Source organism: Vanacampus margaritifer, chromosome 17 (genome assembly GCF_051991255.1).
Source record: "Vanacampus margaritifer isolate UIUO_Vmar chromosome 17, RoL_Vmar_1.0, whole genome shotgun sequence".
Taxonomy (NCBI): Eukaryota; Metazoa; Chordata; class Actinopteri; order Syngnathiformes; family Syngnathidae; genus Vanacampus; species Vanacampus margaritifer.
In genome coordinates, this window is record NC_135448.1 from 10,932,350 (window position 1) to 10,959,385 (window position 27,036).

The 27,036-nt window shown below is 41.6% G+C and overlaps 1 long non-coding RNA gene across 4 annotated transcripts in view; it reads left to right on the forward strand.

Moving 5' to 3' along the window:
- The window catches only part of LOC144037852 (uncharacterized), a 52,389-nt gene that overhangs the window by 24,010 nt on the left and 1,343 nt on the right, over positions 1-27,036 (forward strand). The window contains exons 3-4 of one of the 4 annotated variants that reach the window (XR_013289088.1): positions 25,117-25,251; positions 25,370-25,592. The exons of 1 other annotated variant lie outside the window; for it this stretch is intronic. This is a non-coding gene — a long non-coding RNA (uncharacterized LOC144037852). Of the gene's footprint in view, positions 1-24,783; positions 25,045-25,116; positions 25,593-27,036 lie in introns of those variants that run through there. 2 more of the 4 variants (XR_013289090.1, XR_013289089.1) reach the window with 2 other exon arrangements.

Sequence of the window (27,036 nt, forward strand, 5' to 3'; positions counted from 1 at the left end):
TCCCACCCCCCACCCCCCCTCTCTCTCTTTTGTCTCGCTAGTTTCTGGATGAGGTTTACGGCTTGCAGTTCTTTGACTGCTGAACCGTTGCCACCCTCTCCTAAGAGCAACAAACCGATCCGCGCACGGTCACACATTAAAAAGCTGTCATCTGAAGAGCACGCTCCTCTGCCGACAGGTGAGGAATGTTTCCGTTCACCTCTCCATCTCTCCGCGGGGAAGATGAAAAGATGAAAGGCACGTGACGGCAGAAGACGGAGGATGAGAGGGTGCGAGGAGTGCAGGAAATGCCATCAGTCATTGCCGGAGAGTTTCTTTTCACCTCCTGCGCCGCACAAGCTGTCCCCGAATGGAAAGCGACTGGAGGCCTGGCCCACCTCAGTGCCCTCCGCGGCTCTGGAAGCCTGCTCACTTTTAATCACAGCAGAAATGCGTGACGTTCCAACAGGAGCTAATTACATTTGCTCGCCTGACAAATAGTGCGCGGGGGGCGTTGATCCATATTAACTTCGGAATTAGCCCGAGTCCTCGCGGTTGATTAGCGCACGTTTAGGTTTTCTCGCCGTGATTCTCGGCCACCCTGCAGGCATCGCGGGCAAACGGAAGTGAGGGATGGTGGGAAAACACGGAGGCCCCGGGGTCAAGGTGTCACCATCACTCAGTGTCTTCTTCTGGTCATGCGTACAAACATGCGCACATATGAAACTGTTCCTGCCATCAGCTTGCGTATGACATCAGGATTCTGACAAAAACAAGGTGGCTCAGTGGTCTCGGCGGAGCCGCAAGTGTGTGTGTGTGTGCTCGATATAAACTTACCTCTCACTTTCCTGCTTATGTGAAGGCAACTGTGTGAGGGGCATATGTGCGTGCGTTCAGCAGTGGGAATGAAAAGTGGTGGTAACACAAAAGGAATCAATCACACTTGTTGCTGATTGAGGCTCAACTACACCCCCCCCCCTCCCCTCCCCTCCACCCCCTTCCCCACTTTGCTCTCCATGTACAGCCTCCCCTCCATCTTCCTGCTCTCCTCAGCTGGGAGTGATTAAGCTGAGCTGATGGGGCGGGAGCGGGCGGGAGGGGTTAGAGGAGGGGACAGGGCGCTCACTCACGGGCTGAGTAATGGCTTCCAGAGACACCGTGCTCCCTGGTTCTGTGCAGCACGAGGGCTAATCAGGAGTGACGGCTCGCCCCGTTTGGACAGTGTAAAGGCAGGGCCGCTCCTGTCAGGCACAGACACGGACAGCCCAAGCCGACCTCCCCCCCCCGCCCCCTCCACGGGAACTCCACCAACAGGCCACCACTCAGTCCCGCCGCCACAACCATCTGACATAGATATGCTGGGTAAAAAGAGGGAGGGGAGGGGGCGAGTAGGGGGAGTCAGAGGAAAGAGAATAATTCAAGCAGATTTGAGGCTGGGAAAGAGAAAAGGGAGCCAAATGAACTGTTGCTGGGTCCATATGGAACACACTATGATTTTATCTGTTTTGATTTTTTGTCCATATACAAACTCCTTTTTGGGTCGCTCTCAGCCATCGCAAGCACTTTTATAGCTTCAAAGTTGCTGCTTTTGTCTGATGTGATTTACAGCATGGAAACAGAGATATACTTTTTGGCCATCAATAATAAGCCCAATGGGACTGATCAGTGTCAAATATTTTAAATGTGGCCGTAATGAACTCCACCTACCTTGGTTTGTGCGAAAAAATTGCTTTTTTTCAGACTTTTCTTTTTTTTTATTACATGGCATGCACACTATTATACTCCGACGGAAACATTTTTAAAGTCCACTTCAAAAATAAGTCAAGCCACTAGTCTAATTAATATTGCATATGCGAAATGTGACTTAAGCAGCAAAATCCACCCGTTTTTATCCGTCTCAGGTGGCAGCCATTTTGCCACTTGTTGACAAACTGAAAATGACATCACAGTTCCTCAGGGCTCAGGGAACCAATCACGACTCAGCTTGCAATTGTCACATGATCAAACTCAGAAAACAGTTGAGCCATGATTGGTCGTTCCCTGAGCCCTTAGACACTGTGATGTCATTTTCAGTTGACAGTGAAAGTGGCAAAATGGCCGCCCGCTGAGATGCATAAACACAAGTGGATTTTGTTGCTTAATTCATATTCCACAAACACAATAATTGGAAATAATTGTGTTGACTACCCCTTTAAGTGGACTTAATAAATGTTTCCGTCGGAGTAGCTCCCCTGTTTGCCACGCTGCCATTATTGTTATTGCGCCTTTTCCAGAAACAACTTTCTCAGGCATTCAATTGGCTTAAACGGCCTCACAATGATGGACAGTCGCGCTGTCTGTTGCTTTAGCATGTGCCTGTCAGCCAGCAAAAGTAATTTTAATAATAATTGCTTTGAAAAATAAATGTGGGATGTAGACTTGGACTGACAGGGAAACCTATCATGTTCATTTTACAGTTAACATCTCAGTGGCATGTAGCATGAATACTGTACGTTTGCGGCGGCCACGATGCAAGTCTGCTGATTTGTGCTGTTTCCACAGTGATTGGTTTCCATCAGCGGTCCGAAGGCTGAACCTTCGACGGCGCTCCCTCCTTTCCCACTTTTCATTTTTCAATTTCACTTTCATCAACCGCTGCAGCCTGTTTTTCTTTTTTTCTTTTTTGTGTTTCCAGACAGAAAGTGTGTGAAGTGTGAAATTAGAAAGAGCGCGTGTGTGTAAATGATGGGCTCGAACACAGAGCGCGCACACACACACGCACACACGTGAACACACAACATACACTCTTGCATAAGCCATCAGACAAAACTCATTACCTTCAAAGTGAGCGCGGGGTAAAATTGAATACAAAGCATTGCCGTGACTGCAAATGACATAATTAAAATGTGAATATGATAGCGGTAACGATTCATTCATTTTATTTGATTTTTGCACAAAGGTAGTCAACGTTATACACTGTGCAAAATGATGAAAAGACGTGATAAGAGTTTATTTGGTCCTTTTGAGGTTTATCCTCCGAGGCGTGCCTGTTCTGTGTCAGCCTTTGGCATACACACATTAAAAAACACACATATTGTTCCCCCACCTGGGTTTCACTGACAGAGTGAGATGTTGGCACAGTGGAAGCCTGGGGAAGGAGGTCAGGGGCCCAAGGGCAATCGGGTCCCTTAGACGTCCATCAAAATGACAGGTAACCCGGCCTTAAAACTCCCAGGCCCACCCCAAAATCTAGTTCCCCTCTTTTTTTTTTTCTTTTTTTTTTTAACACACGCAGAACAAACACACCCATGCATTGAAATACCAGACCTGAAAAGCAGCCCCGCAGCGTAGGAGAACAGCTCTCTGCAATTAGGACATTCTGCGGCCATGAAATCACTCTGAAAATTAGCTCCAGGAAGAGAAGGAGGGGAGGCCAGCTCCAAAAGACGGACACAAAGAAAGGGGGGGAAAAAATGAGAGCGAAAGAAATGTTGAGTTTTTAGGGAGGAAGAAAGTGTTCTGGATCTCCTCAGCAGTCAAGCAGAGCGGCCACGTGTGCCAGCGAGGCGAGAGGGAAAGAATTTAGCTATGATCCCACGTAATGACGGCTGTTAAGATTAACAATTAATCCTCTGGCCCCGTGACACGTTAGATTTGGATCTGGGGGAAATGGCGCTAAGAGGTGCGAAAAGCCTCCAACAAGAGCTCAGTTAGCTGAAATAAATTGGGCTTGTGTGCGCGGATGGGTGTGCGTGTGTACCTCGGGCGGCTGACGGTGTCCAGGCCCTAGGCCCTGACAGGAGAAGGAACCAGGGTTCGACTCTCAGCTCGCGACCAAAGAGACCTGCTCTATGTTCTCTTTTTCACTTTGAGCCGGCTGCGACAAAGTCCGCTGTATTTTCCACAAGTCTGGAGTGGCCCCGTCTCCTCCGGTTTACCCCACTGTGAACTTTTTTTTTTTTTCTGGAGAGCTCAGTATTGTTCATTCGGTAATTTTACCGATTTGACATGTCATCATCATTGCTCTCTCTTTTTTATTTATATATATATATATTTTTTTTTTCATTTTATTTTGTATGTGTGTGTGTGCGTGCGTGTGAGTGTGTGTGTATTCATTAGTTCACCTAAAACCTATTTAAAAAATTCCATACCGTTCACCTAAACCGAACACTTCCAGCCAGAGTCGTGAGGCCGTCAGGAGACCCGAGGAAGGACCAAAGAAAAGAAAAGAAAGGAAAGTGAAGTGACTTTCACTTTCCCACTGTGAACTTCTGCCGTTAGAAAAATATCATCTTCAAGTGATCAGCTGCTGGAAAACTCAATATACAATCTAATGCTGGGGAAACATCAGTCAATGTCACCTGATTTTTGAGCAACAGACTTTTGGATCACTTACTCTTGGCGGTATTAATGTGTGTATGAACACAGATGTGGCTTGTTACGAGTAGGGAAGGTGCACCAGATGGTTGGCAGGAAGGCGCCATTAAGAGCTATAAGTAAGGGGTAAATTAAAGAAGTCTCCACAGTTGGGATAGTGTGAAGAAATAACTGTGTTCAGATCCAAAGTGGAATTTTGGAACAACCGTGTTCATCTTGTAGCATACCTCAGAGACAGAAAAAAAAGTCCAAGCTTTAAAGATCAACACATGGTTGCTTGGTAACGACTACAAAGCAACTCCATAAAATAACTCGACATCTGCGATTTCTGGCGAAATTGCGTGTGAAAGCTGACTTAAAAACATTGAAGCATGTGGAATGATATGGAATGACTTGGAATGATACAGAATGACAAAGAATAAGATGAATATGTTGAAGTTGGAATGGTTGTGATGGTTTTAGTGGAAACTGGTGGTGAATATGTAAATATTTGTAACTTTAGAAAATTTTGTGAATTTTGCAAATGGGAGTAACAAATGCGATAGCTTGACTGATCTGCACATGTTGAAGTTGGAATAGTTTGAATCGTTCAAGTAATGTTGAGGAAGGAGTGAATAATATGTCGACAACAATATGTCCTAATATGGGATTTTGGGGGGAGATTTTTGGAATGTGCAAAATTTTGGCACTTTGAGAATTGTTCATCAGGTGTCTTGAACAAGCAGAATGATTACAATTTTAAATGGGACCGATCAGAATATTTTATTTTCAATGTGCCAATGGAATTGAGTTGTAAATAAGGCATCGGGCGGAATTTGCCCTCAATTGCAATCAATGAGGAATTTTTAGATGGAAAATGTTCAATTATGGGAAAACTGTGAATTTTTGGAATTGAAAAAATGTAAGCCACCATGGCGTGAATTTTTGGAATATGTTGACATTGGAATGATGGGAATTGAGTGAATTATCTGGAAGGAGAAGCACGTCAAAAAAAGTAGGAGCTTTCACACAATTTAAAATGTGGACACTCATTTTGAGGCTGTGCTCGTCCACTTCAAGTAACAAGCACCTTTAACCGCCGTAACGAGATTTTCCCATGTTCTGTTGCTCGTGTTGTTCCAAAGTTTTGGAATTCTAATCATGTATTGTTTCAACAACATGTGTTTTTATTCAACCTTGACAGTGAAACAAGCAACACACGATCAGACGAGCTGCTGATCAAGCGCTCGGGAGAGCTTGAGAATTCTTTGGAAAGCGGATAGTCGAGTCAGAAACGTGTTTTTGCGGCGTCCGCAACGGCTGGCAACGGGAAATCAAGATCAGCTGAACGGCCGCGTACTCAACATTACTCGGAACGTAACTTGGCAGGAGAAGCACCCACCTTGATTAAAGGCTATTCGCTTGTGTGATGGATGTTTTGGCGGATGACGTGTTTGCTTTTTCCCAGCGCTGTCAGCCTGTGGGGACATGTTAACTTTCGCTTCGTATGGGCTTGATTGTGTGTGTTGTTTGTGCACGTCCACTGTCTAATTAGCCGCTGTTTCGTTCAGGTGTCCCTTCTACCCCTTTGCGCTTTAATCAGAGCTGAGGCCCCCGTTGGTTGGGGCGGAAGGAAACCTCTGTCCGAGGAAGTGCCTGTCTGATATCGCGCAGCTGGCCTGCCCGCTGCCAATCGCTAATCTATTCATCTGAGGAAAAGGAAAAGTACAATTCCCATTCTTGCTCCTTCTCCAATCCACTGACTGTTGGATCCTGTCGTAAATGGAAGGTGTGGACTTGTGTGTGTTTGTGTTGAGCTTTGGTGATTGGCAACTTGTTGATGGATGTGACAGAAATATACATAGTCTCCCGTCTGGATCAACACAAGAACACAAACGGCATTTTAAGTGCACCTTGAGCTCTCGCACATCCACCGCGGTGATGTCAGCGTTAAGGAAACCACTGCGTGGACAGCAAGGGGGGAACATGAGAATGTAAAAGGATGGGAAAAAGGCAGCCATATTGTGTTTTTAATAAACACCATGTTGCAAAATGACCGGAAAAACATAGCTATGTTATACCCTGATGACTGCAATAACCCCAGGGAGAGGAAGCAGATCAGGAAGGGTGGGGGTGGGGGACATCTGCTTCAGTCTGATACTCTGGTGTAGTCTTAAATGCACCCCAGGGGATTCTTTGGGTCTTGTTCATCAAACTTTGTCCAGTAGTCTGGGGGAAGGTGCATCCAACTGTGTTGGAATCCTGCACATTTGCATGGACAGAGCAGAGAGAATGGTTTTATTTTATTATTTTTTTGTAATCATTTTGAAGCCTCTTTTTATATACTTAACAATTTTTCTATCTGGAAACCATTTTTGCTTTATTTTCACAATGTGTGGATTGACATAGTTCAAGATAGTGTTTTTTTTAATTTTATTATTAATTAATTAATCAATAAATTTGAAAATTTAGTCTCAGTTTTAGTCCAGTTTCAATCACACTTGTTAGTTTTTATCATAGTTAGTCAACCTCATCCCGTCTTTATTTAGTCAACTTTCACCTGACTGTAAATCTAGCATTTTGCTCATTCTTTTAATCCAAGAAAACACCATTTTGTTCCCCTTGTTTTAGTCAACAAAAACTGTTTTAGTCTAGTTTAAGTCAGGACAATTCTTTTCCGCCCGTATATTTTTTTGCCATCAGATAAGTCTAGATCTAAAATTATTTCACGTAAAAATTTAGCTCATGTTTTTGATGACATTACACACAATTACAGTATATTAGCAAGTGGCTACTATGGTGCCATGCTACAAGCTAGTAAGTTAGCCAGCATTAGTTAGCATTAATGTTATTGTTGGAGCGTTATGGCCGGTGGATTAATGTTATGTTATCTTCTTTTTCTTTTTTTTACCTTTCACCATGAATCCACCTCCTGTCTGTCCCGTTGGTTGCAAGTTACACTCGCTAGCTGCAGATTTAAACGAGTGTGTGTCACATGACAGATTAGCAGAGACAGGATTTTACAAAAATCATATAATTTTTGTCTCGTCTTTGTTCATGAGCTAAAATGTCCATATATATTTTAGTCCAGTTTTTATTAAGTGATATAGTATAGTTTATGAATGAGGGTTTTAGTCGAGTCTAGCCTAATTTTTGTCTGGTGAAAAATGTGTGTGGACGAAAGTATTTTTGTTTACTTTTCGTTAACAAAATGAACACTAATTCAACAGTGCACAATATGCTACTTGCTGCTTGCTATACTGTACTCAATGAAGAGTAAAAAAAAACGGATTTTGCAGCCATTACATAATCAATGTGATCAGAATCTTAATAATCTTAAATTTATCAACGAAGCAAATGTGGCTAGTGATACATGCATAAACCCCAAAAGCACTACAAAACATGGCTGACATCTGCTCAAGCTCTTTTGTAATACATTCAAAGTGGACATAAAATCAATTAATAAAACAAGCAAAACTTGTCGAGTAGCATGCACTAGTGTATCTAATGAAATCCACCAAAGTCTCCAGAGAATAAGCTGGAAAACTTGCGCTGCCCAAGAATGCCTTCAAGGGGAAATTTGTCCCTTCATGGACAATTAATGTCCGTTCTGTTCACTGACAGATCGCATTTTGTGCCATTTTTGAACATGGCTGCAGGGAATAGCTTTAAATATACTCTTGCATGCTTGAATGTCACATCATATTTACTAGCATTTTTTTCAAGCATATTTTAGCACTCACTGATTATCGCCACTGAAATGGCCTTTAAGTGTTCTCAAAATGTTTACCTCGCTTGTCTTGCTTCTTGGTTGTTTCGGCTGACAACCAAATATTACATACATAATAATGAGATGGCAACCATGATACTTCCCACATCTGGATTGCGTCTATTAGATTAATCCCCAAAACATACGCTCTTATCTTCATTAAATATAAATCACCCGCATATGTTTCCTAGTCTGTGCTTTTCATTGACTCTTGAATGGGGAGGGGGAAAAATTGTGCCATTATACAGCTGGCTCTATACAGCATGTGTCCCATATGCGTATCCCAACCATGTTGATCCGCCGCCCCCATGCCACACACTGCATTCAAAGGCAATGTGGAGGACAGAGAAGATGCTGATGTGGGCAGAAAGCATCCCCCGAATTCTCAACAGTCGTATTATGCTGCTGTTGGGGTGAAGGGTGAGAGGTTAGAGAGTGAGGGCGGGAAGGGAGGCGGAGCTTGCGCGGAGGCGGCCGGCCTTTGGATGACGGCTCTTTTCCTCCGTCCGCAGGCCAGCTGCCTCTGACGGATGAACACACATGCCGACATTCATGCTAAAAAGCACACGCTCCATATTAACCCACTCAACCTCTGTCCCCCTTCGAGCTGCAGTCACTTCTCCCGGTTTTCAACAGACTCTTCACTGTTTGATAACATTATTCACCCTTAGTGTCTTTGCCATATCAGACCTGCAGCGTATTTCCCATCAACAGTTGTTTTCCCTCCTATGATGTTGCGCAGCATAATGAGATTTTGGGTTTGAAGTGATTTTTTATTTTTTTTTCCTGCATTGTGGCCATTGGGCTAGCGGGGTGGTGCAGCTTTCAGGAAGCTCCATTGGGTGCTGAGAGGGAGTCAGCGGAACGGGCCTGCAGGGCAGATGTTAAACACACTGTGACTGAGGAGAGGCAGCACAAGTCAGCGCTACTGTCTGAGCCTGGCGCGAGAACGCGACAGGAGTGTGCGACACCTGGAAAGTAAAAAAAAAAAAAAATGGAGGGAAAAGGAATTGAATAGCACATGGTACTTTTCCATAGACTGATAACTAAACTCTTGAGTAGTCACCGATACTAAATACTGATATCACTAGTACTTTTGACGCATATACCCCCCCCCCCCCCACGTCCTCAAATATATATTAAAAACCTAATTTAAAATTTGTCATTCCTGATCATAAACGGGACACAAAAACACAAACCAATAACACTCCCGGTCTGCTCAGCAACACCAGCGTAACACATCCTGTCAAAAATCAGACCTTCAAAATAAAACCACAGTTTTACTGCACTTTCTTTAGCCCCCTTATGTCTCATTTAGCAGTGTCACCCGGTTACAAAATGGTTAGTCACCATTTGGCCAAAATAAGCGTGGTGAAACTGTTATTATACTGGCATGCTTTTATTTTGAAGCCTGAATTATGACAGGATGTGTTACATCAATGATTGGTCAGAGTTACTGAGCGAACTGATACTTTATTGCCTTGAGCTGTTGATAAAAGCAATGTGGAATATGTCTTGCTGTTTGTTGAAAATTTTTCATATAATCTGACAAAGAAACATTAATGAGTTTAATGAAGACCTCGGAGTAAAGGACAAAAACAGCGTCAATAAAGATAATGCATGTTAAATTAATTTGTCATTTATATTTCACATTGTAAAAATAAAATAATCCATAAAATGTAAAAAAAAATAAATAAAAAAAAATATATATATATATAGATATATATATATATATATATATATATATATATATATATATACAAAAGAAATCCATAAAATGAATTTATAGATAATATTTTTGGTGTCTGGAACTTAGGGGTGTCAAAATTAGCGCGTTAATTTTGATTTAATTTAAAGTTCCTTTGACGCCAACGTCACAATTTTTTTAAAACACGATTAATGACCGCCCCTTACTTGGAAAGCCTATCCACGTCAAAATGTAGCAGTGATAAATGTAATAATAATAATGAATATATTTGTGGAGAATGGTGTCAAATTGTATTTTACAATTTTAAAAATGTACAGAATTTCACAAGTTACTTCATGTTAAAGATTAGATAGCTCTTAATATGAAAAGAAAAATGCACTGAGCTATCACCAACGTCTTACAAATGAAATGATGGCATCTAGTGGCAGAAAAATGACCTCAACACAAAGCAATATCTCACTTGATTTTTACGGTACAGTACATTTTTTTTATTTTAACTAAATTGTATTAATTATTAGGAAATTTCAGTATCAATGACTAAAAGATGCAGCCATATTTCTATTAGTTTAACATTTATTTTCTACGTATACGTTAACAAGAGTATGAAAACTTAGAAAAAAAGATATTTTATTGTACATTTCATTGTGTATTTAGAACAGATATAAAATGTGAGATTAATCGTGAGTTAATTATTGAAGTCATGCGATCAATTGCGATTAAAACTTGTACCCGTCTGACACCCCTAAACGGATCTATTGGATTCACATGATTTCCAATGGGAAATATTGCTTCAGTTTTCATACAATTTGGTTTTAGTCAGCCATATTTTCAAAAAATGAAAAGCTTTTTGCAGAATCACATTAGCAAGAATCTATCATTCGATTGTAGACACTGAGTTTTTGGGCTGTAATAATTTGTCTCAGGTGAAGAGTGTCAGTTTGTCCGCCTGCCGGTCTGATGTAGGTCTCAGTCCTCAAGGTGATGGAAATGAGCACAGGCGCTGATCGGCGGGTCTGATAGACACGTGTGCTGGCCCGTGAGCACTCAGCAAATCTGGCCTTCTCCTCCTCCTCCACCTCCTCTGTCATCCCGCCGTCTACTCCCATGGTTTTCCTCCCCATGGTTTATTATTGCGCTATAATCGCTTCCATCTGCCCCGCAAGCAACCCGGTAGACCAAAATCAAGAACAAAAGACGAGTGAGTCAGAAAGAAAGGAAAAAAAAAAAGGCGGGAAAGATTTTTCCGGCCAATACAAATAATTCCCTTCCTTCTTTTCAAGTCCCTCGTCAGAGCGAATCGAAATGCGAGCGGAGTCACTTTTCCCTTTCTGTCAGGGATGTTATAATTTAGCACGACTTCTGCACAGCTTCATGCACAATTAGGAATTCAGAAGGTCCGGGCAAGAAAACGTGATTCATGTTGTATTACATTACTGCCTACTTGCCATCACTCTTCAGGACAGTCAGAACTTTATTTGACCAGAGTCTGATTTCGAATTCTTCACAATGTGAACAGACCATTTTTTTGTTTTATAGTTCCATCAAATGGAAATGACCGTCAGCAGTCACCTATCACTGTTCGACGTGTACATCTCGGGTCAGCGGCGGGGGCGGGGGGCGAGGGAATAGCCACTTTGAAACCACACAGGACTCCCGCTCCTCTGATCTTGAATCAGATTAGTCCACCGCCCCCAATTACAGCCAATCAGAGGCAATTAAATCCAATTTGCCGCAATTATGGGTAATTAGAATGCCTTGGAGATCGATAGCTGCTGGGAGATGGCGCAGCGAGACTGTCACATGTTAACCAAAACATGACAATTGGTCACTAAATCTCTGTCCGAGGCGTCGGGCTGGATCATCTCAAAAACGGTTTCCCCCTGACATCAAGAAAGCGAGCTAAAAATAAACATCACACGCCGCCTTTGTTCCATTAGTTTTTTTGGCGTCGAACGAGCGGAAAACTGAAATGAATGACCACAAATCTGCTTTTCTTGTTGCTTTTCCTCTGACATGTTTGACCGCTGTGATTGTCAGCCATTTACTATAAATCAATCAGCTTTGTTTTTGACAGGAGCGCATGTGGTAATGTTGTTTTCCCCAATTGAGGATGAATTTCAACAGTAATGTTTTTTGAAACGTAAAATGCTGAGCTCACGTATATTCCATCTTTTTGCCAGAACGCTGTATGTTTTCGCAATAGTTCAGACACTCTCTATGGGTGCTATGGAATGTCTCTGGCGTGTGTTATTGTACGGCTTTGAGTTTCGGACTGCCAGCGAGTTGATGTTTGACTTGGGTTGATGCGAGGTATTCACATACAAATTTCCGTCTTTTATGACATTGCACAGACTCGGAGGAAGGTGGAAAACGAAGCAGGCTAAATTCAAGTCGACATTCCCGAGCCTCTCGGCTCCGTCGCGTTTGTCCGTCAAATTGTGACGTTTCTGTCAGTCAAAAGGTCAACCCATGACCACCCCCCCCCCCCCCCACACCCGCCTCTTGTCCTCAATTCTGTTTTCCATTGCAAATAGCACTTGATCTTATCGTTGTGATTTAAATCCTAGCTCAGATTTTTTGGCTGTAATAGCTGACAAAGAATGATTAGGTCTGTTTTGCGTTGAGTTAAAATATAGATAAAAGTGTAGAGCAAAGTCGGCTGTTTTGTCCATTGTCAAGCTTGAAGTCATTACTTGAAAACGTTGGAATAAAAGCTTCCTTCTGCTTGAGCGAGTCGGCCAGCAAACTGAAACTGTAAGGCGAACAGACGGCCTCATCTCTGCGTATGTATCTGTGTGCGTCTGGGTTTGGGAGGGTTCAAAGGAAGCGCGCAGGATAAATAAATAGTCTCGCAGATTTGTGGAAGGCTTTAGCGCTGATTGCCCAGCTAAGATTGACTCTGCCCGGGTTTATTTGTCCTTGTCACCGAGATAAACATCACGGTAACCCTTCAAGAAGAAAAATGAAGGCTATACATGAGAGGACGAACACATGTGAGCGGAAAACCACTCACACGCATTAGTGTGTACAAACTGGCACGAATACAGGCGCTCTCTCTGCCTTGTACACATGGTTGGACAAACATTTTCACCACGTTTGATGAATATTCGCAGGGAATTTTTCACCAGAGCGTGTTCAAATCCTAATGAGATCCAGTATGAGACATGTATCAAACACTCAGCCCGCTCCACTTTATTTATATTACAAATATTTGGCAATCATGATTCATTGCAGTTCTATATCAATGAAAACTGCAACAATAAGCAAATTATTCTCTCGGGAACAATTTATTTCAGGGCATGAAAAACGGTCGTCCATAATAGTAGTAGTATAGAGTGTAACCACAGACACTTCACGTCAAACTTCATTCCCCCCCCTCCGCCGTATATCTAGCTCGCTAGCTAGCTAGCTTGCTACAAATTGATCCAAGCCCTTCTTTGAGATGACACATTAAATTGCTGTTTGATTTGATGAAAAGTATTTATTAAATTCTAAATATATGTATGTTTGATTGCTGTGATGTAACACTTTCTCGGTTACTTTCATGGACTCAAAACAAAGGTCGCTAAACTCATGTAGCTAGCTAGCTAGCTAGCTAGTTGACTGTCCGACTTTTCTGATGGTAAAATTCAGTCCAGTTCATTTCAAGTAAAACATTTGTTTAGCGCTTATGAATTTTAAAGCTGAAAGTATTATGTTACAGCAATTAAATGTACTAACATTTAGTATTTAATAGATTTTTCTCAGCAAATCAAATGGCGATTTAATAAGCCAAATCAAAGAAGGGGCTTGGAATCCGTTTTTGGAGTGAATGTGCAGGTGTACCAAATGTTGTGTCCAGTGTATAACAGATAAATATCTGCGCTTGACCAAGTTGCACCCCCAGCCAATGCATACACATGCATTCCTTCATGCCTTCCGTGGCCCCCGCAATGAAGAGACCCCTTTAAGGGCTGTCAGTCAGCAATGGTCACCATGGAAGGGACTCGAGCTCACAACAAAGGCCCTTAAGAGTTTCTCACAAGGCAAAAAGGAAAGGCACACAGAGCTACACAACAAAGGAGGAGACAGACAGCAGACAGCGAGAGACTTGGACATCAGCGTCGGATGAGATGGAGATTGACTGACTGAGCGAGTGTGACGCCACTTAGATGAAGATGGATTGAAAAGGACATGATGGACAAATGAGACAGAAACATAGTGAGATAAAAAGGTTTGCTAGAAGTGTTGGGTAAAAAGGGACAAGAGTATCCAGGTTTTCTTTCATTGTCACACTCGCTATCCTGTCTCATTAAAGCTTCACTCACTCAAGCCTACGCATCAAAAATAAATAACAATGTAGGAAACATTTACTCCAGCTTCGCAAAGCCAATTCACGAAGTGACGGTTGCAAAAAAAAAAAAAAAACGCAGAAGGGATCGTGGGACAGTGGGTGAAGAGGTTAGGGGTCAGTGGGTGGAAAGAATTCTGGGGGTCTGCGGTTACAGGGTCACTTGGATGTGTGGGCCTCGGGGCAGCGTGCCAGGCTGAAAGGCACTTGGGTGGGCCGCGTGTACGGGAAACCGGGCACGGAGCGACGGCTGGAGAACAGTTGCTTGATCCAACTGTCCCAATGGGTCTGTCAGCAATGCATTTGGACTGCTGGAGCAAAGACCATTTAGAAGTGTTGGCAAAAAGAAGTATCCGTCCTGATTGACCAGCCGTCCTAAATTCCATCCTACCTCGCAACTCGTTCTGCCTACCTACCCACCTGCCTACATTTTGTAAACTATATTAGCGGTCCAGTCAGATAACAAATTTGCTTCAGAGGAGTTAGCTCGCTCGAGCTTGAAGACGTCAGCAGTTTTTCTTCCTTTGATTGACTTGACTTGATTGGATGTTCAACTAGCAAAACACATCTGCAGAGATCTGCCATACATTGAATATTCCGCATTTCTGTTGTTCTGTTCTGTTGTTTTTGTCATGGTTTGAGATAAATATTGATTCTGAACCGCTCCAGATGATTACGTGCTGATATGTTGCATTCCACCTGCCCCAATGAGTTCTATACTTGCCACATGATAATTCAGGATGGCTGAGTTCCAACACTCTTAAAAACAGTTGGGTCAAAAATAACCCAAATTGAGTCAAATAAATTTGGGTTATTCAATTAACCCAAAAAGTTCTTAAATTAAAAAAAAAACACAAACAAGCCAAAAAACACCAACAATGGGTTGCTTTGTAGGTTATTAATTTAATTTGACCCAACCATTTGGGTTTAATAGCTCAAAAAGTTGGTTTGAATCATTTTTGACGCAATTCAATTGGGTAAATCAGTTTACCCAAAAGGTTGGGTGAAATGAATAACGCACAAACAACCCCAAAAAGCCGGTCACTTTGTGGGTTATTAATTTCATTCGACCCAACTTTTTGGGTTTAATAACTCAAAAAGTTGGGTTGGCTCATTTTTAAAACAATTCAGTTGGGTTATTTAATCAACCCAAAAAGGTGGGTCAAATTAATTACCCACAAAGCAACCAACTACAAACTGGGTTGATTAATTTATTGAAAAGATGGGTCAAATTAAATTATTAACCCATTTATATTAACCAATTATTGGGTTGTTTTGTCAGTTATTCATCTGACCCAACTTTTTGGATTAAATAACTCTAAAACTCAACCTTTTTGGGGGTTAAATAACTCAAAAAGTTGGGTCGGTCCATTCTTGACTCAATTTGGGTTATTTATGACCCAACTGTTTCTAAAGTGACAGGTATCAGTATCGGGCCAATACCCGGACTTATTTTAAGGTAACGATAGAACTAAAAAATAGACATTTGAATAGAAAATTGCTATTAATGTTATGCAATTTTAAGAGAAAATGCTGAACAGTATTGGGATATATAGGTGTTTCTTTAAAGTTATCTCTCATTGTTTTGTTAGAATTTTTTTTATATCACAAGTACTAGTGGTATTAATATCAGTAACTACTCAAGAGTTGAATACTCGTACTGGCATAAAAAAGTGGGATTGAACATCCCTACTAAAAAGCTTGCATTCACATTTTACCCAGATCGTCCATGATTCCCTACAAAGCTTAGCATGTTTACCTAATATCTACTGAGAAACTAACGAAAATCTAAACTCCACGTTGGCACTAAAAAGCAAACCCAAGAGACCCTCACTGAGCGGAAAAAAAAAAAGCCTGGAAAAAAGGGTGAGAAGATGACCGAGAGCCAAAGAGAGACAGAAGAAGAAAGGGCTGACAGGAAGAAAAAAGCCGAGCGCAAAAGTTAAAAGACATTACTTTCGGGTTGAGGGACGCCCTTTCTGGCTGCTTACTGGCTGTCACTCAGTGCCTGGCTCCAAGGCGGAGGGACGGCTGGCTCTCATTGGTGTCATTCAGCCGTCAGTCGGTCTGACAGGCAGACCATAGGGCCCCATGTTGTGGTGCGGAAACTGTCCGTCAGCCAGGCAGCAGCTGCGTATGACATCATCCCGGATCAGGTTTGCAACACGCAAAGATAAACCGTACGTGTGACAAAGAACACACACACACACACTTTTGTGTTAAATTTGGACATTGGGATCTTGGAAACAACATAGCGTCGGACACCGTTTTCTGCCAAACATGCACGCACACACGTTCCGTCATCCTCGACTCCCCCGCGGATCGCGCCGGCCTTGCCAATATCCCGGCTGTCCTCCCCTCCACTTTGCCGCTCGCTGGCAGGACAACAACACTCGGACGTGTGCACACAAACACACACGCAAGCGTGTGCGCACCTGACAGCTGGACAGTTAGACAGGCAAAGACGAGAAGCAGAATTTCACTTGCGCTATCGATGGAATTAATTAAGCACACGACAACACGGAAGGAGATAAACACGCAAATAAATCCTGACGGGCTTCAATACGCACAAATTGTTCTCGTGGACAGCTTGGCAAGCAGACAGCACCCATCTGTTCGCTGCTAATTTAACATGGTCACTAAGACAAAAGGAGACAAAGGCCCGTCTTGTGAACATTGATGAAGTGACTGTCAACAGAGAAGCGCTCCGAGCTGGTCGCTGTGCAGTTCACTCATCTGTCAATATTGTTGCGTGCATGGAGAGTGGTGGAATGTGATCGGTATTTACATCTACAGTAGATGTGACATTATGAAAACTACTTTAAAGTGAATAGCATTTCAAATTTGCAGGCATAACAATGACTTGCAATAAAGGCATCAAGGCTGCGACACACTTACTTCACCAGACTGTTGCATTCTTCATTTGAAATGCTTTTCCTTTTTTTTTGTTTTTTTTTCTGGAGAGCTCAGTATTGTTCATTCGGTAATTTTACCGATTTGACATGTCATCATCATTGCTTTTTTTTTTTTTTTTGTGGGTGAGAATGTGTATGTGTGTGCGTGCGAGAGTGTGTGTGTATTCATTAGTTCACCTAAAACCTATTAAAAAATCCCATCCCGTTCACCTAAACCGAACACTTCCAGCCAGAGTCGCGAGGCCGCCAGGAGACCAGAGGAAGGACCAAAGAAAAGAAAGGAAAGTGAAATGCTTTTCCTCTTTCAGTTGATTTGTTTCTGGGGTTTCTCACTTTAGTCTCCTCTTTAGGAGGTCAAATCCATTCTCTATTGGGTTAAGGTCTACCTATCAACTTGGCCAGTCTACGACCTTCCACTTTTCCCCCCAGAAGAAGTCTTGTGTTTTGGGTCGTTGTCTAGTTGCATGATGAAATTCAGTGGTGGAAACTCAGAGTGTGGCTGCTGTCATAGCTTCGAAAGGGGTACGCCAAACTTTTATCCTCCATTTGTTTTCACTACATGTTCCGATACTGTTGTCCAGATAGGCCAGGGGTCAGCGACCTTTACTGTCAAATAAATAACAGAAATTTTGTCTGTAGTCACAAAACATTTAAAGATTGTGATGAAGGAAACAGTGTGTTAGGCTAATATACTGTACTGAGGGCCCAAGAGCTAATTAGAGCGGCACCAAAATACAAAAATAGGAGCATCCAATACGTAGACATTCATTTTCTTCCATCTTTCTCTTTGTTTTTTAGGGATTTTTTAGTTGTTGTAATTTTTCAGACATTGTTTTTGATATATTTTAAGAATTTTCTGCCTTTTTGTCAAATTAATTTTTGGGGGCAACTTTATGGACATATTATGGTCATTTTCTGTCTCTTAATTTTTTGGACATTTTATGGCAATTTCACATTTTGTGTTATGAAATTTCTGGCATTTTTGCCAATTTTATGGACATTTTATGGTAGTTTTCTGGATTTCTTCTTTTGTTTTTTGCCATTTTACAGGTAACTACTTTTTTTTATGTCTTTTCTGACTTAAAAAAGAAATCTGACTTTTTGGCAATGTTGTGGACATTTTGTGGTAATTTTCTGAATTTCTTTTTTTGTTTTTATATATTTTATGCTTGCTTTTTGAATGTTTTCTTTTCTGCCTTTTTAAAAAAATAATTTGCTGACCTTTTTTTTTGCAATTCCAATGACATTTTATGCTAATTTTTTGCCTTTCTTCTTTTATTTTAGGACATTTTTGAACCTTTTCTTTTCAGCCTTTTTTAAATTCAATTATTTGACATTTTTGGCAATTTCATGGACATTTTATGCCAATTTTCTGCTTTTATTCTTCTTTTTGGCATTTTTAGGTCATTTTAAAAAACGTTTCCATCAATCTTTCATCTCTCTTTTTCTGACAACTTAAAAATGTTGACTTCATTTTTTTAAATATTTAAGTTTTTTTTTTAAATCTAAATCATTACTTCATTTATAATATGTAAAAAAATTCTACTCATTTTTTAGATACCCGCAGGGAGCTACAGGAGAGGGACTAAATAACCACACGTGGCTCCAAAGCTGCAGGTTGCAGACCCCATATACTTCCGTTTGATTTCACATCTTACATTTTATTGCAATGCCGACTCGGGGTTGCAATACAAGATGGCAATCTTTCGCCATGTGTGAAGTCTCAAAATGTCTCCAGCTGCCTTCAGACTTACGTCAAGTGAGGACAATGGAAACTCCTCTCTCAAGACTAATAATAGATGTGATAAGATCTCATGGAAAGTTGATGTGTATGTGAAAAGGATAGAAAAAAAATATTTTATATTGTGTAAGTTCTTTATCTTGGCTTGCACTTTTATGAGCCTCTCATTCACTTTTGATATGAGAGCCAGTCATTTTATATTTTTTGTGTCTGTTGGTCTTTTTTGGAAGAAACCTCCTTTTCAGGTTGCGTTATATTGTTTGGAACGCTCCCCACTTAGTTCAGCAGTTTTCATTCAGCTGAAACAGTCTGTCCAACATCATGTTCAAGCCATAAGGTAGAAAAATGAAGAGGTAATTTGTCCTTCACCATCTGTGTGACATAAAATCCAATGACTGGCCTTGGCCTGACAAAAAACAAAGGAGCGGCCATGACATTTTGCATCATCGATATAGACTTTATAGCTCGTTCAAACTCAAAATCAACTTCCCCTGAGTTCTTGAATCTTGCCTCGATGGCTTTGTTGACGTTGTCCAGGATGCCGCAGAACATCCTTGGGCTCTCGTCCGGAGCCAACCGCATGCCGTGCATGTCGTCGATCAACTTAATAGCTCGGCACTGCGCCTGAAAATGCTCCAAAAAATGAGTCAAACCACAGCCAGCGGTTGCTCGGGGGCTTTTTTTGTCGTGTCGTTGCAACTGAAGTGTGCGGAGTGTCCGTCACCTTCTTCTGAGGACCTTGCAAATTACAAATGCAACCTAAAGCAGTCAGAAAGCCAAAGGCGGTAACTTGTAGCACTCTAACTATGAGTACGAGTTATCATCTCTTAAGTCGTCACTGATGCCCAAGTTCTGATAACACTATACAGCCCAATGTAGCATTTTTTAATAAAATTGCATGAAATTAAAGACATTTTTATGTTCCTCTTCTTCTTTAATTTATTCTGTCTATTCTTCTATTGTCTCGTTCCTGATCGTAAAACAGCCACAAAAGGGCTGCCGATGTCACGGGTACCAATTCCTTGATATAAGGCCACGTATCGGTCCAGTACTGATACCTGGTATCGGTACTCGCTCATCCCTTCTGATCGTCATTGGCATTTTTCTATGGCATTTTTTTGGGGTGTTTATTGTTTAAGCATCTCTTCGTCTGATGTATATGGCAACTCACTTCTGTTTTTAAATGACAAACCTAGAAAAATATTGCATTAGTTTGCCTTTTGGTACTTGTTTAAAAACACTCATGCATCATATTCAAACCTTTTGATAAGATCTAATGAGATAAAAGTTTTTAAAAAAAATTCTGCTAATCATTTTTAATTGACACTGTTTGAAAGGTATTATTGTTAAAGGTTAGTGGGACTTATTTTTGTATCTTACATACCAATGGGCAAGGGCCGATATCAGGTCGGTATCAGGTCTTTTGGCTGTTTTTTGATCAGGAACTAGAAATTAGAATAATAGAAAATTGCCATTAATTTCATGCAATTTTAGGAAAAAAATAATAATTTGAAAGTGTTATGTATCAAAAGTGCTAGTAGTGTCGGTACTTGGTATCGGTGTCAGTGACTAGGCAAGAGTTGAGTACGCGAACTGAAAATAAGTGATAGCAAACATCCTTAATATTACAGATTACAGACAACAGATTAGTGTTTTTTTTGTGTGTTTTTTTAACACATAGGTGCTATCAGGCTGTTTGTGTGTGCGAGTGCATGTGTGCACTCGATGACTAAACCAAGCAGATGGGAAATGGGAACTCTTGAACCATATCATAGTGACAGCTATTATGACAGATGACTGTATCGTTTCAGAGAGGAAATGTCTTTTCCGCTTGTGTCTTCTAAGCTCTGATGACTCTCAATGCCTGCCTGGCTGGCTTGACTCTGATTCTCTGCGCTGGGGGTCAAAAGGCGACTTCAGAAGTCACAAGGAAGAAAATTAAACAATTAAGTGTGCAAGTAACACATCACAACCTGAAATGTTAAACACATTTTTGTTATTTACAGCAGCTTTCCAAACCAGTTTTTCTTTTTCAGTCAATCTGAACCAGAAAATGTCATCCAGATTTAAAACATTTGTTGAAACAACATCGCTTGTCAGCATCTTTATTTACACAGGTGACGTTGGAAGGAAAAAATGTTTATTGTCCCTGGGTAACGCCGCGGATCACACAAATCAAACTCAGGCATGTCGATGTTCTTTGTGAATGTCCACACCACCGCCTGTGATGTGTTGCCCGCTGACATTTTTGTCCATTAGCAAAAGCAGCCCAGGGTGCCGTTCGTCGGTCCACCATGACGGTCCTCGGATTCTTAGAATGACTTGCGCGGATTCTCCGAAGATTCCGCACGGTTGCTCGGAGACCGCTGCTCACAGATGCGTCTCTTTAAGACCACGAGTTGATACGATTGATTGATGTTATTTCTTAATGCGGTGCCCTGATTTATTAGCTGAATTAGTTCAAGGCTCGTTTGGCGCTGATTGCGTTCATAAAAATGATATAGCGCATGGAGAACATGGGCGATTTCCTAAGAAATTTAAAATATAACACCTGACACATGTTGTGGTTGTGCAGGCTTTTGCATAGCTTCGGTGCTCGTTTTCTTTTCAGGGTGCACTCTAAAAAGTGAATTGTTGAATCAATGTAGGACTACAAAATTAATTGTTGACCAACTTAAAAAAAATCAGTTCAATTGCTAACACACAACTGAATTAAGTTAATCCAAAGTGAATATACTAAGTTTAATTAATTGGTAGTTCATTAAATTGTATATATATATATATATATATATATATATATATATATATATATATAATTCAATTTGTAATCTAAAATGTATCTCACTCTTTTTAGAGTGTGCTATTTATGGTGTTCTACACTCTAAAAAAAAAAAAGAATTGTGCTATTTATGGTGTTCTATAAGGAAAACAGACATGAGGGATACCAAACAGAAATTATTAAATAGCCCTAAAATTGTAAGAAATTAGAAAAGAAAAAAAAAGCTACATGAAATAGTTTCTATTGTGTAATTGCATGACATGACCATCATTGGTGTTTGTATAGTGAATTTGTAGCTTTTGTTTTCATTTGATGAATAAAAGATTTGTGGGGATCTCCAGGTCTAATTGTGAAAACGTGTGCTTGCATGAACGGTACCTATGAATCCAAATGATGCATCTTGCTTGTTGGCTCTTCATCGAGCACAAAAAAATACAATGTTTCCAAGAAAACAAATGCACGAAAGAACAAGATAAACCAAGAGACCGTCGCGACGGCAGACTGGCACATGGGAGTCACTCTCCTTAGTTTGCTCTTAAATCAGCCTCCGGTGGGCCCTGCAAGTTCCCCCGTGTGCCAAATGAGCAGCGTAAAGCATGCCCCAAGGCCCGGTCCTCAACGACACCCAAACAGCAAAGCTGTCAAGCCGTGAGCCAACGCACTAAAACATGAGTGCAGCCGAACTGTTGGCTTTTATAGCCTACAACTCCCAGTCACAAGCCCTCTAATGCCCCATTTAACAAGCTGAAAATCCTCCATTTATTCGCCCCTCCATCTCCCTTTAGGAGTTCCTCGATTACCATTTACAAGGGGAGAAATACACTCGTGTTAGCGTGAATGTTGTTAATGCACTGATGCGGCGGATGGATTCATGGAGCTTGATATGTGCGTGTCGGCATGTTTTCATAAGATTTTTATTCTGCATAGCAGTTTGATCATCAGATGGTACTTAGAATGCCCCGCATGATTTACACAGAGCATCTAACGGGTAGATGAAGCTATCTGGCCACAACATTAGGTACACCTACTCACTCTTAACAAGTATTTTTACCTCAGTTTTGGTACTGTCAATAGTAAATTAGCATATTTATTGTTGTAGTTTGATCATCAAGACGGTACTTAAAATTCTCCGCATGATTGGCACGGGAGCATCTTACGGATAGATGAAGCTATCTGGCCGCAACATTAGGTACACCTACTCACTCTTAACAAGTATTTTTACCTCAGTTTTGCTACTGTCAATAGTAAATTTGCATATTTATTGTTGTAGTTTGATCATCAAGACGGTACTTAAAATGCCCCGCATGATTGACACGGGAGCATCTTACGGGAAGATGAAGCTATCTGGCCACAACATTAGGTACACCTACTCACTCTTAACTCTTTGACTGCCAGACGTTTTCAGAAAAGTGATGCCGTGGGTGCCAGCCGATTTAAGCATTTTAGACTGATCTTTCAAGGTCCACAGAAAATTATGTGTTTGGACTATGGAAACACACATACTACCAAATGAAAGATTGGACTCTCATCTTTCATCAGAAAAAAAAGTTTGTTTCTACCTTATTCCGTTCTTCAGTAATCAACAATAGAAAATGGTTAGTTTCACCTCTGTTTTAAAACAAACGTCTTTTAACGTCTTTGGCACTCCTCCATAGGATTTTACTAAACGTTATTTAACATTTTTGGCAGTCAAAGAGTTAACAAGTATTTTTACCTCAGTTTTGGTACTGTCAATAGTAAATTAGCATATTTATTGTTGTAGTTTGATCATCAAGACGGTACTTAAAATGCTCCGCATGATTGACACGGAGCATCTTTTTACGGGGAGATGAAGCTGTCTGGCCACATCATTAGGTACACCTACTCACTCTTAACAAGTATTTTTACCTCAGTTTTGGTACTGTCAATAGTAAATTAGCATATTTATTGTTGTAGTTTGTAAAAGGATGTGATGCAGGAAGTGAGGTAGACATCACAGTGGCAAGAAAATAGATACAGCTGTTGGGTAGAGAGGTCCTGGGAGGATAAGGGTCAAAGTGCCATCATGCGGCACAGCCGAGCGGGCTGAAGTCTTCATCGGCGTTACACTCGACCAGTCACAGTCTTGTGAAAGCGGCACCGCCTTCATCAATGGGATCCGAAAAGGCACAAAAAAAAAGTGCTCCATCATGGGTATTAGCTACGGGGATCAGTCGCTTGAAATAACACGGGACGAGTGTCCTCTTGCAGCTGGTCATGTAACAGACGGATACTTTTATTTTGTCTTCAAAGCATTTCCATTTAGAATCGCTTTGTCATTTATTGCACACATTTCAACACTTTGTATTAAAGTTAAGAATTTGTAAGCCTCATTTGGGTTTACAACGCATACCGCGGGGTCCTGTTTAACCATCCCCGGGAGTCAAAGCATAAAACAGCAACAGATTTGTATGCAGCAAACTCGCTCGGATTTGCGAACAGGTTTTGTTTGCTTGCTTGATTGTGTTGGAATCTTTCCCACCTCGACACATTTGGACTGAAAACATACAGGCGGCAGTCAGTGTCTCAGTGGTCCGGCAAACCAACTGTCTCTGAGCGAGGAACATGCTCTGCAAGCCAAATTGCCCCCCCCACCCCCACCCCATCCCTTCACATAACACCATCTGCTTTCTTCTATAGTCAAGCATGGCAAATCGGGGGTCATCGCCATTAATACGCATGCTTGCTAAATCCTGTCCCACAACATGCATGTAAAGCCCCCTGCTTTTATTGTGACCTCAATCTATCAACAGCAAGACTTGCAAATATTTTACCTGTCCTGCCACTGGCTTTTTTTTCTTCTTTTTTTTTTTTTTACTTCTGCAACCCGCTTTCTGAAATGTGTAATTGGGAAAATATATTTTTATGATTGTAAACTGGAAGTCAACCCTGATTATTTATTTATTTATTTATAATAAGTCCTATGCATCTCCACTTGTCTAAAGATTCAGGTTGATGTTGTGGCTATTATTATCATTATTATTATTATTATTATTAAGCAACAAAATCCACCTGTTTTTATCCATCTCGGGGGGGTCGGCCATTTGTGGCTTCCTGTCGACTGAAAATGACATCACAGTTACTTAGGACCCGGATAATGACAAATTGCAGCTCACCTTGCCAAAGTCACATGACCAAACTCAGAAAACAGGCAAGCCGCGATTGGCTGTTACTGTGATGTCATTTTCAGTTGACAGCAAGGAGCAAAATAGCCACCGGGTGTTTTTTTTCCTGTTGAATTTATATTCCAATATTAAATCAGAATGCTGGGTTTAGACTAGTGGGGGGCGCATAGAACATATTGCTGTACAGAAAAATGGGGAGTGGACCTTCCCTTCAAGCATCTATCGATGAAAAGTGAAGTATTTGATTATGCGCATCTACTGCGTTAACTTAATAATCCACTTGAGTCTGTTCATGTTTTTGAAGAATGCTTTAACCAATACCAGACAGACGGCAAGAAACATACAGTAAGCAGAGGCAACTTTTCATCCATTCGAACCATCGCGCTTAGCTTGCCGTCGACTCTTTTGCCCTCCTAGGGGATGATATGAACCCTGATTACCAGTTGCTCGTCGTCTGCGTCCTCATCTGGCTGCGTACGCATCAACAGTCCTTCAATGGTTGCATGCAGCTGATGAAACGCGTTCAAGAGAGCCTCAAACTTAACACTCAAGGTTTGACTGAAGAAGTTCACGCTGGAACCCGCGTGCGTCGATTGAGATTCAACCGTTTCGTCTTCATTTCGTTGGGGTGACTCGGCTTCATTTGATTCCTTTGCTCCTTCCTCTTTAGGCCGTTGATCCGCCATTTGTTGCCGTATCCTTTTCCCAGGCTTTATGATGTAAGACGAAAGCCTCGTTAGCCGCCGTTAGCGCCGCAGCAAACAAGGCAGTGCCTTCTGTAATGTTGGTTCAAGTTCCTTTTGCACTCCGAATGCTTAAGTCCGGATGAGACGATCGAGCGGAAGCTCTTTTAGAGTTTGGGAGTTGATCGGGACGGACTGAACGAAAACGAGGTGAGAGAACGACACTGCCTGACTGAGCCTTTTTTTTCCCACAATGCCCAGATGAAAGTGATACACGATATGCATATAAAGCAAGGACATAAGTGACATCAAACAATGCCTCTGTAAACATCTGTCAGCCATTGCTTCCCCGACTCCCAGCATGCCCTTTGACATCCAGCTGAAAGAGCAACTGTGAATTTGGACTAAAAACTAGCGACGTTCGTTCCTGTGACAACAGCCATACACTATTTAGTAATTAAGTGGCACATCCAGATTGTATTGCCATATACTGGTGGACATAGAGCAGAGACCTTCATCAGGTTCTGCCCCCTCTGGAGCCTCGGGTTCACCCCCCCCCCCCCCTCGCAGCAAGCCTCCGCAGGCCTCTCTCCCCACATCAATTACACAGCCTATCCCCCGTAGCGCCGCCCGCCCCTCCCTCATTGACCCCGGGGGCGAGCGAGTCAGCGAGGTTAGAGGTTGTTCTCGCCCGAGGCATCTCTCTCAGAAGTCTGCAGCCCCGTAGCGCGACAATATCTGGACCGTTAGGCGGCGCGTAGCTAGCTGCTGGCAAATCTCATAAAGGACACATTTGGGCATTTGCATATGTCTCGGTTACACGCGCTGTTATTTCCAATCCGGCTTTGGCAGTCGGAGGAAGTAAATTACCACCCGGCACACACGCATACTACTGTATGGTCCACGATGGCGCGGTGATTCACGAGGCGCTATCAAACGCAACAAGCCAAGTAAAGCACAAGTAACTCAAATTCACGACTTGAGTAAGTTTATACCTTCCATCACCGCTGTATTATTATGGAATGTAAATCTTAACATCGGTCTATCTTTGCCAGGAATCCCCTAAAGCATCTTGTGTTTCGCAGCCAATAACTCTCCGTTACAACGCCGTGAAGTGTCAAAACGTTTTGGGTGTTTTTGTTTCTGCTGTATTTATAGGATTTCAGTCAGCCTTTTTATTTTTTTTAACACCAAGCAGGTCATATCTACAAAATAACGTAATATTTTAGCTATAGCGATGAATGGCGCAGAAGCCAGTTCGCCATCAGATGGTGCGTTTTTTCACTCTGTATTTTATATTTAATACAGATTCAACATTTCAAAAATAACCCGATTTGGGTAAAAAAAAAAGGATCGAACCACAGCATTGGTTCAATTTGACCTGCCATTATGGGTTGTTTTGTACAAAATGACCCAGTTTTGTGGTTATTTGATACAAAACGGCCCGATTTTGAGGGGGGGGGGGGTGTAATTTTAAATCTGTAATATGTAGTTTTGATTTAGCCCTATGAATTCTGCCTAGCAACAAGTGGCCATCTGGATGACATGACCAGGAAAATAAATCAAACTGCTGTGCTTGTTAAATGGTTACAATGTTATTTTAGTAGTGAAGTTTTGTAACCAATCATAAATTATTTTTCCCATCGTAGCAATT